General features: G+C 38.8%; 1 long non-coding RNA gene across 1 annotated transcript in view; it reads left to right on the forward strand.

Annotated features, from left to right (window-relative positions):
* The window catches only part of LOC121233771, a 21,663-nt gene continuing 6,510 nt past the window's right edge, over positions 1-15,153 (forward strand). The window contains exon 1 of the long non-coding RNA XR_005933871.1: positions 1-338. This is a non-coding gene — a long non-coding RNA (uncharacterized LOC121233771). The remainder of the gene's footprint in view (positions 339-15,153) is intronic.

Here is a 15,153-nt window from a genome sequence, read left to right on the forward strand (position 1 = left end):
GGGCGTCCGGCGTGTGCGCCTTCCGCTGCTTAGCTGCGGGTGTTCGGAACTTGAGGCAGCGCTGGCGGCTTGTTTTGAAGTGTTTGTGTTCGGGTAGGCCTTAAGAAGGGACAGCAGCGGTTTTGTTTTCTGGAACTTAATCTCTGCGTCTCCACTCTATCAAGTGATTCCCTTCTCTCCCACGTCTTTCAGAAACATTTGAAAGCTATAATTTGTTTCATAAAATAAGGCTTTCATTAAATGAAATTTCAGCATCGTGAACTAGGGGAATGTGGTATGATGCTGCTTCTGTTGTGAATTTAATCTTCCTGAGAAGTCCAGCAGCCCTAGGGCTGAAGGTATGACGTGGTGGGGTTTTGCCGTGCTTACAGCTCAAGGGCCTGCGGGCATTGTGTGGTCATTTGGCTTCTGTGCATGCCTTGGGTCACAGGTGGTTGTCAACTGAGGTACTCTTGTTAGTAATCCGGAACATCCTGCTATTATCAGTCTGACAGTGCAAATTCATAATTTGAGTTCGCCCTGTGAATTGCCTACTGTTGGTTAAGATTAAACATACTGAGGCCTTATTAAAAAAGGATCATTTGTTGGTAATGTTTAATCATTAGTGACCTGCACCAGTTAAGAGTATTGTCTATTAGGAGTCCCACATACAGTTGTGCAGATATGCTTGCTATAAAAATATCTGTGGCCATGCACTGAGTGAAAACTATTAAAATATACTTTGCTTATAAACTGGGGGAAGATCTAATCATAGGAGATGTTTTAGAAAGTAAAATACTCATATAAAAATATGTATGAGATGATTTATTTACCCACCCGTGTAACGCCTTCTACTTAGTTTTTAGAATTTGAGTTTGGTGGCAGCAAAATGGAGCCTTGAGTCTTCTTGCATTTATCTCCTTCTGAACAGACATGTCCTGTACAGGGTAACACTACTGAGTAACGAGGAAAGCCCCTGTGAGCCCTGTGCGTCCATTTACTTGTGAGAGCAGGGCTATGAACCAGAAGCATAGGTCCTTGCTGCACCAGTTCTGATCTGTGCCTGTTGCCCTGGAGGCAGGTTTTCTTCTTCGTTGAGACTTCAATTCCACAAACTCTGTCTCTGCTGTCCTTTCTTCAAGAGAACCAGCTGGGTGCTCCATACGTGATACCCTGAGTTGATGTTCTGACTCTGTGTTAGGAACATTAACTGGAGAGGATATGTTATTTGCTCAGTAAGTAGGAAACTTAGAGAAATATTTTGTAAATGTTACAGGAAGAATTGTGAAATCCCTGTAGCTTTCACAGCTAGCCAGGATTAATGAACTGGAACATGGGCTGCATAATTTATAGTAGAAAAGAATTTGCTGATCAGGATTCTACTTATTTCTGAGAAAACTAAACTAGAAGTTACGTTTGATTGAAAATCTGCCTGTAATGGAGCAGAAGACCCTGAAGATGGGGTATACATAGTCTTTTAGACTATTGAATGAGTGAAATGCTGTGAATCATGGCTAGGTTTGTGTGGTAACAGTCTTGATCTATTGAAATCCATGGGATCTGGCGGGTATTATAACTACTCTGGAACCTTCGCTGGGCATATCTGTCTCCAGATGCACTACAGCTCCTGCTGTCCAGCTTTTCAGCACTTGCCAGAAGAAACAGGTGTGCCTGGCAAGCTCACTTACTAAGCTGGTTTTATATCTTGCTCTTCTACCTTTTTTTCCAATATTAATACATGCTATAATCCCAGAGGAGCACAGGTTTTGTGGCAGGTCATGCATGGAGGTAACGCCATTGTGTAGCTAGTTCTTGCTCCGTTGATGCTCTTGAATCAAGTTCTTGAAAAGTCATTCAATATTGACTGAAGGCTGCAGAAAGGAAAGGTTTGTGCCCTGGAGCTCCGGGGAGGCTGTGAAAAATGTACAAATTTATCCCCTTTTTCAGTTAATCAATTTAAGTCATGATGCTTAAAAGTAAGCTGTGAAACTTTGCTGCTGCAAGCTGTTGAAACAAAACCTAGGTGCTGTCTCTCTCTTGTTTTAGCTCACAAAATTGAAGATGGCCAATTGTTTACCTTGCAAGAGAGATGCATGGGAGGATGACATGAATAAAATTGCAGTTACAAATAAAGCTTCTGCTGTTGTTCTAACACAGGATCATGGGGACATTTCGTGAAAAGGAAAGTAAAATCAGAATAGGATAAAGTCTTTCCTTTAAAGGAAGAAACTTGTTTTTGCCTTAGGCTTTTGGTCCATCTTTTGCTTTAGCCTCTAGACTTTTGCCAAGACTGCTTTGCTTATCAGAATTTCTGACATAATGGTTAATTAGACTGTAAAACTTAATGCCATAGGAAGTAACTGGGGCAAAATGAGGCCACTCCCCCTAGCAGGGTTCAAAGAAAGACTGGGCATCTTTGTGGACCGTAAAACATGGACAGTTAATGTAAACAAAGTGTCCCAGAAGGAAAAGACTTCCTGCATTGAACTTCAAGGTGAGCTCTGACTTCTAGACACTGAGGCGAATAATTCATGGGGGCTGGCAGTTCTACATCTGGGCTGTTAGGGATTTTGTATCTTCATCTGCAGTGTGGTATTGGCAGCAGCTAAAGACAACACTGTCCTACAGGCTACACTGTAGTTTAATCTGTTCATTTTTTTCCAGATTTTTAAGGTAACTGATTTCATACATGCAGGTTTGTTTATCATGGCTTGTTCCTGGAATAGCACTCGGATTATGCTTCAAGTTTGGTAGATTTATGGGAGTGAATGAAAGAAGCAGAATACCTTGAACTTATTATGCTTTTTTGTTGTTGTTGCAATTTCTGTGTATTTATTTTCTTTTTGAGGATAAAATAAATAAAAAACCAAGATCTTATTCTGTTGCTTAATGAACAAAACCTTCATATGCTGACCATTATTTCAGCACAGATGTCTGTAACTCATATTCTGTGAATCTGCCCATGCAACTCTGTTCTTGAATTGCTGAGAACAACTGTGTGGGTGGATTTAGAACATGAAATTGCTGTGTGCGCTTATGTTTTGTTTATGCAGTACTCATTTTTAAGAGTACTAGATTGGATTTGCTTAATATTTGCGTTCTGTGTGTGTGTGTGTACATAATATATACAAACCCCCAAACTAGAAGGTGATCACCAAGCATAAGCTCTGTTCATGTGAGAGACTGTGACATTGTAAATATGTTCCATTTGAATCGTGTTATCAACTGAAAGAAATAAATTGTCTATGCACAGATTAAGGCAGTAGTTACTTCTAAAACCTGTACCTGAATTTATTGGTGCTTTATTGCCCATAACTACTGAATACAGCACAGATTACTCTTGGAAATAGACTACTATTGTCAACTAAGAGATTTCTCTTTGATAGACTTAATAATACTGCAAATTAATAGAAATAGTTTTTAATTTTAAGACTGTTCATACAGTTACAATATTAATATAAATTTAACCAAAGTTTTTACTATGTATCTTTCTTACAACAAAATTCTTGCTTTTTTTATGAGGGAGATGGGATTAAAGAGGCAGCCATTTATATCTTCTCTATGAATTTAGAAATAATTCCATATTGCACTTCTGTTTCATGGGCACTTCTTTGTCTTGACATAAGGCTTCTACACGTGAAATACTTGATAGCAATAGCTACTTAATAGCAATAGCAATTTTGGTAATAAGGGCATTGTGTTGACTGTAGTATGATGGGGATCAGGAATCTTTTTTAAAGGTGTTGAATTTTATTTGGGGGTATCTACCTCTTGTTACACATGTATAGTATTCTTTCCAGGTTCTCAGGCAGAACTTGTCTGAGAAAGTAAATTAAGGAATTGAAAACTCGTTGATGTAATTGTTGTAAAGCCTAATGATTGACTAATGCTTCTGGGGCAATAAGTTTTGCTTTTTACAGACCATTTCTCTGCAGTTACGTGGTACCTGTATAAAAGCAGAATGGAAATTGTGAAAGCAGTGGTTTATTTCAGGTTAGCAATGAAGTATTCTTTTATTCTTCAGTCTCCAGATGTGAAAAGCATTGTAGGAACCTACAGTAAATATTGCTTTCACTAGTTTTCACCTTTGATGTCTTTGCTTTTTTTCCCCTTTATTTTCAGAATTGCAGAAGTGAAGGTAAATTTTTTGTCTCATTGAGACATCAGTGTTGGCTGTCAGTAAAATAATAATTACCTAAAAGCCCTATTTATTCTACTTTTGAGAAAGTAATCTTGAAATCCCCAGGCGCTATCTCTATGGCTTATAACACTTCCCACTTTTGAAATGCTGTACTGGAAGGCTGGATACTTTGCCTCTTGCTGTTGACTTTGGTAGGGACAACCACAGCTTGAAGTTTCTGTCTGCGTGCTTTCTGCTGTGACATATTTTTTCCTTTACAACCAGAAGGGAAATCTCACGATGGCAGTACCTTATTCTTCCTGAACTTTTCTTTTAAACATTATACAGGTAGTGAAATAGGTTCCCAAGTAAAGTGAGCACTATCTCTGGACATTGAGAGGTGAAATATATCTGCAAGGTTTTCTGTTCTCACACTGCTGCCAAAGCCTTCCTTCACCTCTTTCTTCTCCCTCCCTAGGCTGTGTTTCTCTCTCAAACAGTCAGCAGTCCACAGCAAAAGTTTACTTTGCTCAGATATGTTGTAGATACTGGGAGGATGATGCATTGTCCTTGTATTCATTTCTTCTTGTCAGCCTTTCCATATGCAAATCCACAGACTGGAGTCCAGAGACAGCCACATCCTTAGTGCAGCAGTGTAACAAACTTCCCTGAATAAGGCAAGATTTATAGACAAAAAAACCCTCCTCTGTACACGTGTTAGAGGAAATGTTCTGTGCATTTGTATATTATGAAGCAGATAGATAGTAGGGTATTGTGATGGGCTGAGGAGAGATCCCATGCACTGTTTCTCAGTATTAACAACTGAAATACAATTGTCTTGGAAATGTACGGGGCAATTTATACCAGGTAGCTTGATGTGAATACTTAAGTCTTTTGCTTTCTTGGTCCAGCTCCCACTTGTTAGTCACTCATACTTAATTTTAGTAATTATCAGTCACACTTCAGAGCATTCTATACAGCTATATTTGGGCTTAATTTACCCTTTCCCAACAGTGACACTGCCCTGTATCTACTCTAACAGTTCCTTGGAGAAGGCAATAATCAATGAACATGCAGGATTGCCAACACCAGCTGTTCAAAAATCATGAGCTTGGGTTTAGAAATTTGTCATTTTATTCACGTTTTAGCACGTGATCATGTGTTACCACTTCTCTCTCACGCCTCAGAATATAAGGAATATGAACAGGTGAAAGCCTCATTTCACATGATGAGTTTTTGTAACGAACTATTGTAGGTAATAAATTTCAACAAGTTGGCAACTTCTGGGTTGTAATTTCCTGAAGAAGATATAAACTGTTCGTTAGAGCTCCACCCTTAACATAGTGACCTATAGGTACATGCTGAGGCAATGCTGTTTGATAGGGTGCATTGAATCCATGCTGTTCAGGACAAAGAAACAAGAATAACAGCAGTTCTTCCACCAGAGGATCACTGTTCGCTAATAATTCTTAAGGTGGTGCTATCAAGTAGCAGTACTTTACATCTAAGCATCACTGTGAGAGCACTAGACATGTGTTGTAAAATCTTTTGGTTGTGTTTTAGCTAAGGATATGTCTAAGATGTAGAGCCAAAGAGCCATCTCCCAGTTTGCTCTTGGATGCAGTTTTCTATGGGAAGGAAACTACTGCAGCCTTTGGCTGAGTCTCCAGACTGAGTGAATAGGAAGCCAGGACCATGCAGTGCACCATGGCCACTCAGCCAAGATGTAGTCTAAGAAGAGCCTGGACCTGCAACTCCAGTGAAATGTCTGCAGTTCTGTGGATCCACAAAGGTTGAAAACAGCAGATCTCCAGTACTTTACAGAGGAGAAACTGAAATATAAGGAGCAAAAAGAGAACTTTCCTCCAGATGTACTCAACTGGGAAGCTTTTAATCAGAAATACACTTTTGAAGTGAACCTCCAAGTTACACCTGCTTTGGTTTGTATCACTGAGCAAGCAGGCTTGGAGCTCACAGCTGGGATGTATTTTTGGATGAAGCCGGACTTCCTGGTGGACTGTAAGATGCACTTTAGGAACACACCTAATGTGCTCCAGTTGCTAACAAGTGTTCAGACAATAGAACCAGACTAGAACTAGTCTGAAGTAACACCCCCCCCCCCCCCCGAAACGTGTATGGTGTGGGTGTCAGGTCCTCAGCATTGGCTATTTCATTCTGCACATCACTCCTCTTGTCTCAGCTACTTCTCACAGTAGGCACAACCTGGTAAATTGTGGAAGATGGGATGTGAGGATGGATTTTTGAGATCTTAATGCCTGCCTAGAATCCCATTCACAGCTACTACCTCTAAGCCCTTCTTCCAAGCACTGCCATGGAATAAAGCCATTCAGAGCTGGCTGAACTATTGCCATACTCAGGCAGAAGGTCCAGCTTTGCCCAGATTATTTGTCAGCAGGCTGTACTCTCAGGGGTTTCTATCTGACTAATTAAAAAAAAAAGGCATACTTAAATTCAGTAATACTAACATCAGCTGTCTGGTTACTAGAGAAATCTTTCTCATAGAAAATATTCTTGTTTTATGAATCATTTAGCACATTAGAGGTAATATAATAAAAATAGATTGCTGCCATGAGATCAGTGTCTCCTGCATTGAAAATAATGCATAGTTTTGACTACGTTTATTTTTGAGGATTGTACTCTTCCAGCAGCAAGAACCATTACCCTGTGATACCTTTACAACTGACAGTCTCCTAATTATCTTTCCTGCAGCATCCTGTAGTCTCACTGACATTCTATAAGCACATAACTGTTACGGTTTTGTCTCTTCATGTGGTAGTGTAACTCAGATCTGTTTCAGGAAGTCTTGCAGGTTTTTTGATGCATTTCCCCTTTGTCTTGCCACATTATAAATGGTATTTTTTTTCCTTTTAAAATATTCTGTCAGCTGTTGCGTACCTGTCTGTGCTTTCTTAGTGCCATCAGGACACTGTAAAACTGGGAGTGCAAGCAGATGAAAGAACTATCTACCTCCTTATCACAGCGTGAAGTTCAGGAGATTGGGTAACAGTGTGTGAGAACACTGATAAAGTCCGGTGTGAGGGGAAGAGGGAAGCTCAGTAGCAGCTCTGCAGAAAAGAGGACTGAAGCGTGCCAGAGGGATTAGAGTAACAACAGAGAAAGCTGAAAGGAACTGTTCTAAGCCAAGCACTTGCACACATGAAGGGGTTGGATAGTTGCAGAAATAGGGAGCCCTCCAAGTAAATGCTGCCTGCAACATCTGCCTCTGCGTTGTGCAGGAACTTTTCTTTGGCAGAGCATACACAGCCTTACAAAACCTGTAGATAGATTGGGGTTCTTCATACTGCACTTTGCATCTCTATTTATAGTTTCCTCCCAAGCAAGAGATGACCTGTGTGAGTGCAGGTATGTGTACATGGATGGAAGCAGTGTGATTCAGTTGCTGACCATGCTTAACATCTGAGTAAAAATTTTTGTTGAAAACATGTCTTTTGACAACATCCTCCCTCCTAAAGATTTTTCACAGTAAATTTTGCTGAACTGTATCTGGCTCCTTTGTCTTGTGTAGGTTCTGGGATGCCAGTTACTAACGGAGAATTTCATTTGGCTCAATATATAGGAGCCTGGGCTTTTTTAATGGGAAAATCTGAGTTCTGTTTTCCCAAGGAGTATCAGAGCTTGCAGTACCATTGGTGGTGCAGGCATGTTCATTTGAGTGCTATATCCTATTCTGCAGCCTGAGAGGACTGAAAAGGGATGGTGAGGAGTTGTGGAAACGGGGATTTGGCACCATGATTTTACTTGCTTTTTATTTTGCATACTCTTGATTGTTTCTCCTCCCCAATATAGTTCTCTTTTTAGACTTTGCAGTGTGGAGCTGATGTGGTTGTGGTTTCCTGAAGGATTCCCCATATCCTTTAGACTACAATATTTGTTGCTTACTGTTCAACAGCAGAATGGAAACTTGCTTCTATGCCTTCTCAGAATTGCTGGAGGCGCCACTTTGACCCTATTAAATTGCTTGTCCCAGATCCAGTTGCCACCAAACAGACAGTATCAGTTTAATACAATTTGAACCTAGAAACTCAAGCTTCTTAGCACTGGCTAAACACTTGCCTTATAGTGTAGAGGTTACACTAAAATAATTGGAAGCAAATTACTCCAAGTTCTTTCTTTGCTTTCACTAGGTTATTCAATTATAGCATCATGTTTGTAGTACTTCAGGGAGAAAGGAATTAGGAGTGAGATCTACACTCTTGCCTTACAGGAAAGTTTTATGGGTAGAGACAAGGGAAACATTCTCCAAATGCTATTAAAAAGATTTTACTTAAGGTCCCATGTATTTTCAATGTAATCTAAGAGCTGCCTTTGATTCACACATAAACCAATTTGAACTTTAGAACGATACCTATGTGTGTTCCCTTTTGTTCCTTTTTGTGTGATTGCAACCTTACAGCTTAAAAAAACTTTCTTAAAGCTGGTTACAGAAAAAAAGAAATCATAAAATATGATTTGCATATTTGATAGATGAAGAGGAAATAAGACCTAGTAGGGAGTTTATGGATTATTTATGACTACTGGTAAATAACTGCAGGTTTCTACAATGGACTTATCCAATTTTCCTTCTGAACTGTAACACTCAAACTGAACATCTTTTGATTCAGGAGATGTGTGTCTCTCCTTTGAGCAGTGAGAATGCCTAATCAAGTACTGTAGTGCTTATCTTCTTGCTCTAGTCTCCAAGACAATTTATGGTGCTTTAGCTGAGCTTTTGTTTCATACTCTTTTTAAAAGCAAAGTAGTAAGTATTGTTTGTACTATATCCTGCTTTAAAATAGTAGGAGAAAATGGATAAAGATGTGGCTTGGGAGCCCAAGTTACAGAGCTGAACAGAGCAGCATTTGCTGGGTATGTTATTGTTAGCCTTCAAGCAGGAGGAGTTGGCTGACATGGTGCTGACCACAACTTTAGCCTGTGTAAGCAGCAAAAGGTTGTGTTTAGTGTACCAGCTATCATGATTAAAGGCTAGGTTAGGGACCCTCCATGCTGAGATGGCACATTTTCATGGAAGTTTCCAGTGGTTGTCTCTGAAAGGAAAGCATGTGACTGTTGGGGAGGTTTTAAGTCAAAGCCCTCTGTTCGCTTTTGTATGTATTTTGAGTTGTGGCCTGCAGTCCCTGGATCCCCTTACTGTGGATGGCTCATGCTTTTTGGTAGTCATTAGCACACAACGGAAAGGGAAGAGACTGCTGAATGGGATGAGACGGTGCCAGATTCTCTTTTATTCTCCTGATCTGAGAGACTGCATCTGCGAGCACAGACATTCAGAAAACATTTAGAGGGAGATAGTAAATCACAAATGATGGCGCGATACAAGTTATTGTCACAGTGTGTAACCCTAAGAAATGGGTGAAAATTTTTCTTTTTAGCAGAGTAGGCAGGTATCAGTTGGGTTACATTTACCAGGGATGAGTGGACTGGGGGACTGCTTTTTAGCACAGTTACTCAAGGGGCAGGACACTCAATGTAATAAGCATGTACCTATAAAAATGACAGTAGGACAGAAAACAATGGGCAGGATGGGATGGGAGACAGTGGGCTGGCACTGCGATTTCAGAAATATTTGGTGCCAGCACAGAAGCCTGCCAGTGTGGCTAGTGGCAGAAAGAAAATGGGGCAGCTGGGAAAAGGGTAAAAAGCAGAGGAAAGGAGTTGGATGGAAAAAGTCTGGCAAAGGGAGAAAGCAGAGATGTGTTTTCAGGGAGGGTATGGCAGGACAACAGCAGTGGTGGGGAGGAGGACTGAAAAGCACAGCAAAGTCCTGTTGTGTTTCGTGTCCAAGAGTTATCTGCATTGCATGTTCTTAGTTTTTGGTGAGTTGCTTAGAAAGGACTTCATTACTGTCTCAGAGCCTTTTGCAATGCTGTATTTAGTATTTTTAACCCCTGCCTATTCCTCCACCCCATTTCCTTTTTTCATGAATTAGTCTTAAACCTGCTCTCCGCAATGTTCTTTCAGTTTGCATGACAATCCTGGACTCTTAAGTAGGGATAAATCCCCAAAGCAGGGAACATAAAGGTACTAATTCCTCTTAGGATCTTAAACTGGGATCTTTAATACTAGAGTGAAAGCCTACCAGTTTCCAAGGCTGTTAGTTGCTTCTAGCGTGACTCATGCTGGTGGAAGTGAACCAACCTGTGGAAATGTACTGTACGAGCTTGGCCAGTTTGCTTTACTGTTTCTTGGTAGAAACAGCAATTTGGAGTAATCAACCAAAAAGTAAAGAAGTACAAATCTGTAACTCCAACATCCCATTGGTAATTTAGCTGTCTGGTCCACTTACGTTGGCAGGAGTAGATGGCCAAAGGCAGACAGGTGATCTTTACTGCAGAGTTGTGAGTGGATTTGAATGGACTGCAGAATGTGAGGTCCCAGGGTAAGACTGTAGATGAAGGGTGGGATGTGGATGATTTAGGCTATTTTGTACTGCTGTGTAAAAGCTTTGCATGACTGTTTCTTCCCATTATGTATGACATTTATTGTGGGGGAGGAGAGAGCTTCTTATCCTACACTGAGACAGAAACATATCGATATTTATTCTCAGCTATATAATCTGGAGTTGAACTGCATTTCAGATGTGAATGGGACAGTCTGTGTGAAGAGAAGGCAAAGGTAACAGCAGCCTCAGTCCGTGGATGTTAATGTTTAACCTTAATGCTCCTTGAGTGAGGATCAGGTGAAAGGAGAAAGGGCTAAGAAAACAAGATAGAGATGCTGGAGTCTACAATAAGGAGAACAGCAGATGAGCTTCATGGTCCCTGGTCTTGTGTTGAGAGTAACCTGGCACTTACATCCAAGACTTTGTCTTCTATAACGCAGATGACAAATAGATTTTCTAAAACAAAGCTAAATTCATCTTGGCTACCTTTTATTCACTGCTGGTTGCCTGACTCCCTTTATCTTCAGACATACCTGGTTTTTAAGCCTCTTGAGTCAATGGAGACCAAAAAGCTGCTGTGACCTATAGGCTTAGTTTGTATCAAAGGACCCAACAGGTACAGCCTAAAGACACTGCACCCGAAGGCAGAGATACTCAGGGAATCCATATAAATTTGAGGGCTATAAGCAAGACTCTCTGGCAGGAATCCACATTTTCAGGTTTGGTTTGGGGTTTTTTTTAACTGAAGTAATTTTCTTACTGATGGTTTTCTTTTCAGTGGGCCTCTGCATGACTATACTTAGTGAATACTCTGTTGGGTTTGTTTTTCTCTTTTACTCTTACATGGATCAAGGATTCACGATGCTATTCTAATAAATGGCCCCAACTTTACTCATTCATAGCATCCCATCGAATGACACAAGTTTAAATATTAACCCCAAACAACAAAAGTCACGGTTAGAGGCTTGTACAGCTGACAAGGCCTTTAGCAACGTAGAAGAGACTGTCTTGTAAGTGCTGCATTCTCTGGGAGCCTCTCTAAATTGAAGAGAAAAAAATAAATTGTATTTGAACACTTACTACTTAAAAGTATATCAGACTCAATAGATAAGCTACACTCATGCTACAGAGAAATGCCATGTTGTTTGCTTGCACTGTTGTCTGCATACAGCTTTTGATTTTTGTTTCAGTCTTGGATTATATGGGGTTTGGGAGCAGCACTATAATTTTAATCCATGGCTGTAGAGCACTTAGTACAACAGAAGCCTGGTCCTCACTGTAGTTCCTAGTTACTACTTCAATATTGGTAAAAGAGCAGTGAAAAGAAATATGAAAACTGAAGTGGAAGATTTCTGGGGTACAAGGGAAAGAACTTCTAGATTTCCTAGATTTTAATGAACCCCTTTACTGGGGTTTTTTTGTTGTTGTTGTTTTTTTTTTTAATTCTTATGGCAAACAAATGTATAAAATGTTCCCCAAGACAGCAAGACTTGATCTTATTTTGGGGAGTTCTATGTATTTACAGTTGCATCTCAGATTGCTACGAGCATATGTGTAAAATAATGACAGTGTTAAAGCATTAAAAAACCCTTCCAAAATATTTTAGAAGTTCTTTTAGAAAAACACTTCTAAAATATATGACTATGTGGATACCTGCTTCGTTTCTTCACTGATTGATTTTATGTAAAACTTTTAAAACTAATAAATAAAATATGAGAAGTAAAAATGCTTATGACTTCTGAACGTAAAGTCTGTTCATTTTCATAATAATGCAGTGGGCTGGTGCCAGAATAGTTCATAATTCAATGATCTCTTAAAATATTCAAGCTTTTTTTTAAAAGAACATTAGTTGTGATTATTTTTGGAAGTACTTTTGAAATGGCTGCATTTAAAGAATCACCAGAGTGTCTCAGATCTGTTCACAATAATGCAAGCACTGCACTGGTGAAATTTCTGGTGGCTTTGAAATTCCAGAATGAACATCATGTTGATGTTTTGTTTTGGTTTTTTTTTAACATAAATACATTTTGGTGAACTTGAAGCCAAATTAAATCCATTTTTCCAGATTTGTTCTTATAAGTAATCCCTGAGGAATAATGTATGTGTTACATGGCTGCTTTTTAATTTTGTTTTGACAGTTCTGTTGTCCATGATTATAATAGATACTCAGTTGCTGAAGAGTAACCCTGTGTAGGTTTAACTTTATTTTCTGACTCAGACTAACTTCTGGATCAAATACTTAAATTTTCTGTTGAGTAAAACTCCTAGGTTCTAAATGGCAGACTTCTCAGTAGCCAAAAATTGTTAAAGGAAAGAAGTTTTTGCCGAGGTACAATACCAATATAAATAGCCACAGAATTCATTTGTTAAAAAGAACACATTTTATAAACATTTGTGTTTTGGCCACTAGTCCATGAAATATAGCAACAAGACCAGCAAATTTTATTACGTGATTTTATGCATCTAATTGTGTATTCACATCAAGAAAACACATTTATTACCTTTTCAAATTGTAGTATACATTTTTCTTTACAGATAAGCAATCAATATATAAAATCAATGTTCTATAGAATTATAAACCTTTGTGTTTGTAAAGAACAAAGGAGTCTAAAATGTATAGTTGCAAGCATTCACATTTTATTAATTTGACCAAAGATTTATATTATTCTTCTTCTGTGGCTCTTAAAATTTCTTGTCAAGCAGATTGTCAGTCTCGGTTGCTCACTGTGCAGCCTTCTTGATGCTTAACCTATCCTGTCATCTGCAAAAGATACTCCCTACTTTGTGTTGCACTTCACAGGCCATACATCATATTAGTTTTTCACTATGAAACCAGCATTTTGTTGTTTCTTCCATATGGGCTGGGACAGCTCTTCAGCTAGTGTAAACTGTTACAGCTCTAGCAAAGCTGGAAGACCTTTCTCACTAAGTCTACATATTTTAAACAGGGATCTGTTTTATGTAGCAAGTTTAACTAGCATCATGTATCCTGACCTGCATGTTTGCTTTTACAAATAAGAGAAAATGAGAGTCAATTTCCTTTTTTAAAAATCATAGTGGAAAATTTTTTATAAAGCTCTATCATCTTTTTTTGCTACGCATAGCTTATTTAATTTTCCGGCAAATGTCTCCTTCGAAGATCATTTGAAAGGATAATTCTAAAATTTTCAAGGTACTTCAAATGATCAAACTTTAATCAGTAGTTTTATCCTGAACCTCTTAGGTGGGAGAAAATTCAGAGCACAGCAGACCTTGTTCGTTGTGCTGGTTCCCAGGAAACTAGCTGGTTTGGCTGCTGAATTTAGCTGGCTGGTGTGTGCGTATGACCACTTCCTGGCAGACACTCAGATCTGGTAAGATTTTTGTAGTTGTTACCCAGAGGGGAAGAGACAAGTGTTTTGAACCCATAAGGACTTAGTTCTATTTTGGAAACATGAGGGTTGAATGCTACAGAAGCTGAAGACCGATTCCTTTATGGACACAAATTGCATACACGATATGAAAACCCAGTACCTTTTCCTTTAAATACGTGGGTATCAAGATACGAATCTCGCATTAACAGGATTTTTATCTTCCTCAAACTTGCTGCTATGTACACCAGGATAAGCCACTGTACAGTAAGAATGAATATCACATATTTAAATGGCTGATCGCTATGCTGATAAAACTGTTGAAAATCATCAATCAAATTAATCTTTCTTTTTTTTTTTTTTTTTTTTTTTTTTGGTGGGTATTCATCATGACAATATCATTTCCAAGTCTTACATCAAGGGAAATAGTAATCCTCCATTCTTTGTGATTTTGGGGATGCTGCTTCATGTAGAACTGTAGAAGGAAAATGTACCCTAGACAGGTTTCCATTCCAGTGATTCCATTAATGATCAAATGCTTTTAAGTGGTACACAGTACCTCGAAGGACTGCAGCCAATATATAGTTCCCAATAAGTCAGTCCTAAGGATTGAACCTAGTATGTTAATGTATGATTAACCTTTGTTGTCATCAAACATACAATGGCAGTTCAAAACTCACTGGCATTGGTTTTAGTTTTAGATGAACAGAAAGGCTGAATCACAATTATATAAGTTGTCTTCATTTATCCCCAGTTTTATTATATTTGTATTTAATCTAATTTGTCCCAACTGTGAATGTTTCAGATATTGAAAGAGCTACTGCCCATGAAGTATTCTATTGTATAGGGTTCAAACTGGCAATGATTAGAAATAAGCCAGCTTGTCTTCACTTGGCTTTGAAATGCTGTATTTTGAAATAGAGCGCTGCACCCCATGTCTGCATAAAACATGGCTTCAAGTGAACTTCTACTAAAACAGTTTCATCTGTTTAAAAGTATGCTTATTTTTGACTACACATATAATTCAGGCTTTTTAAAGTTTCACTAAAAAAACACTGGTCCATTGAAAATAAGATGACATATATTACTGGAAGCCAGGAACCCTATTTACTTACTATAAAATTCTGTTTTAAGGCTACCGTTAAGATCACGTTACTTCAACTTGGTTTCTAAGGAAACTAAAGTCTACACGCTGATAACCATACAACAATAAAAAAGCAACACCCCAGTATCTCTCCTTAGTGGGCTTATATAGAGCAGTTTCAAAATATTTTTATTATAACTCA

This window comes from Aquila chrysaetos, chromosome 13 (genome assembly GCF_900496995.4).
Source record: "Aquila chrysaetos chrysaetos chromosome 13, bAquChr1.4, whole genome shotgun sequence".
Taxonomy (NCBI): Eukaryota; Metazoa; Chordata; class Aves; order Accipitriformes; family Accipitridae; genus Aquila; species Aquila chrysaetos.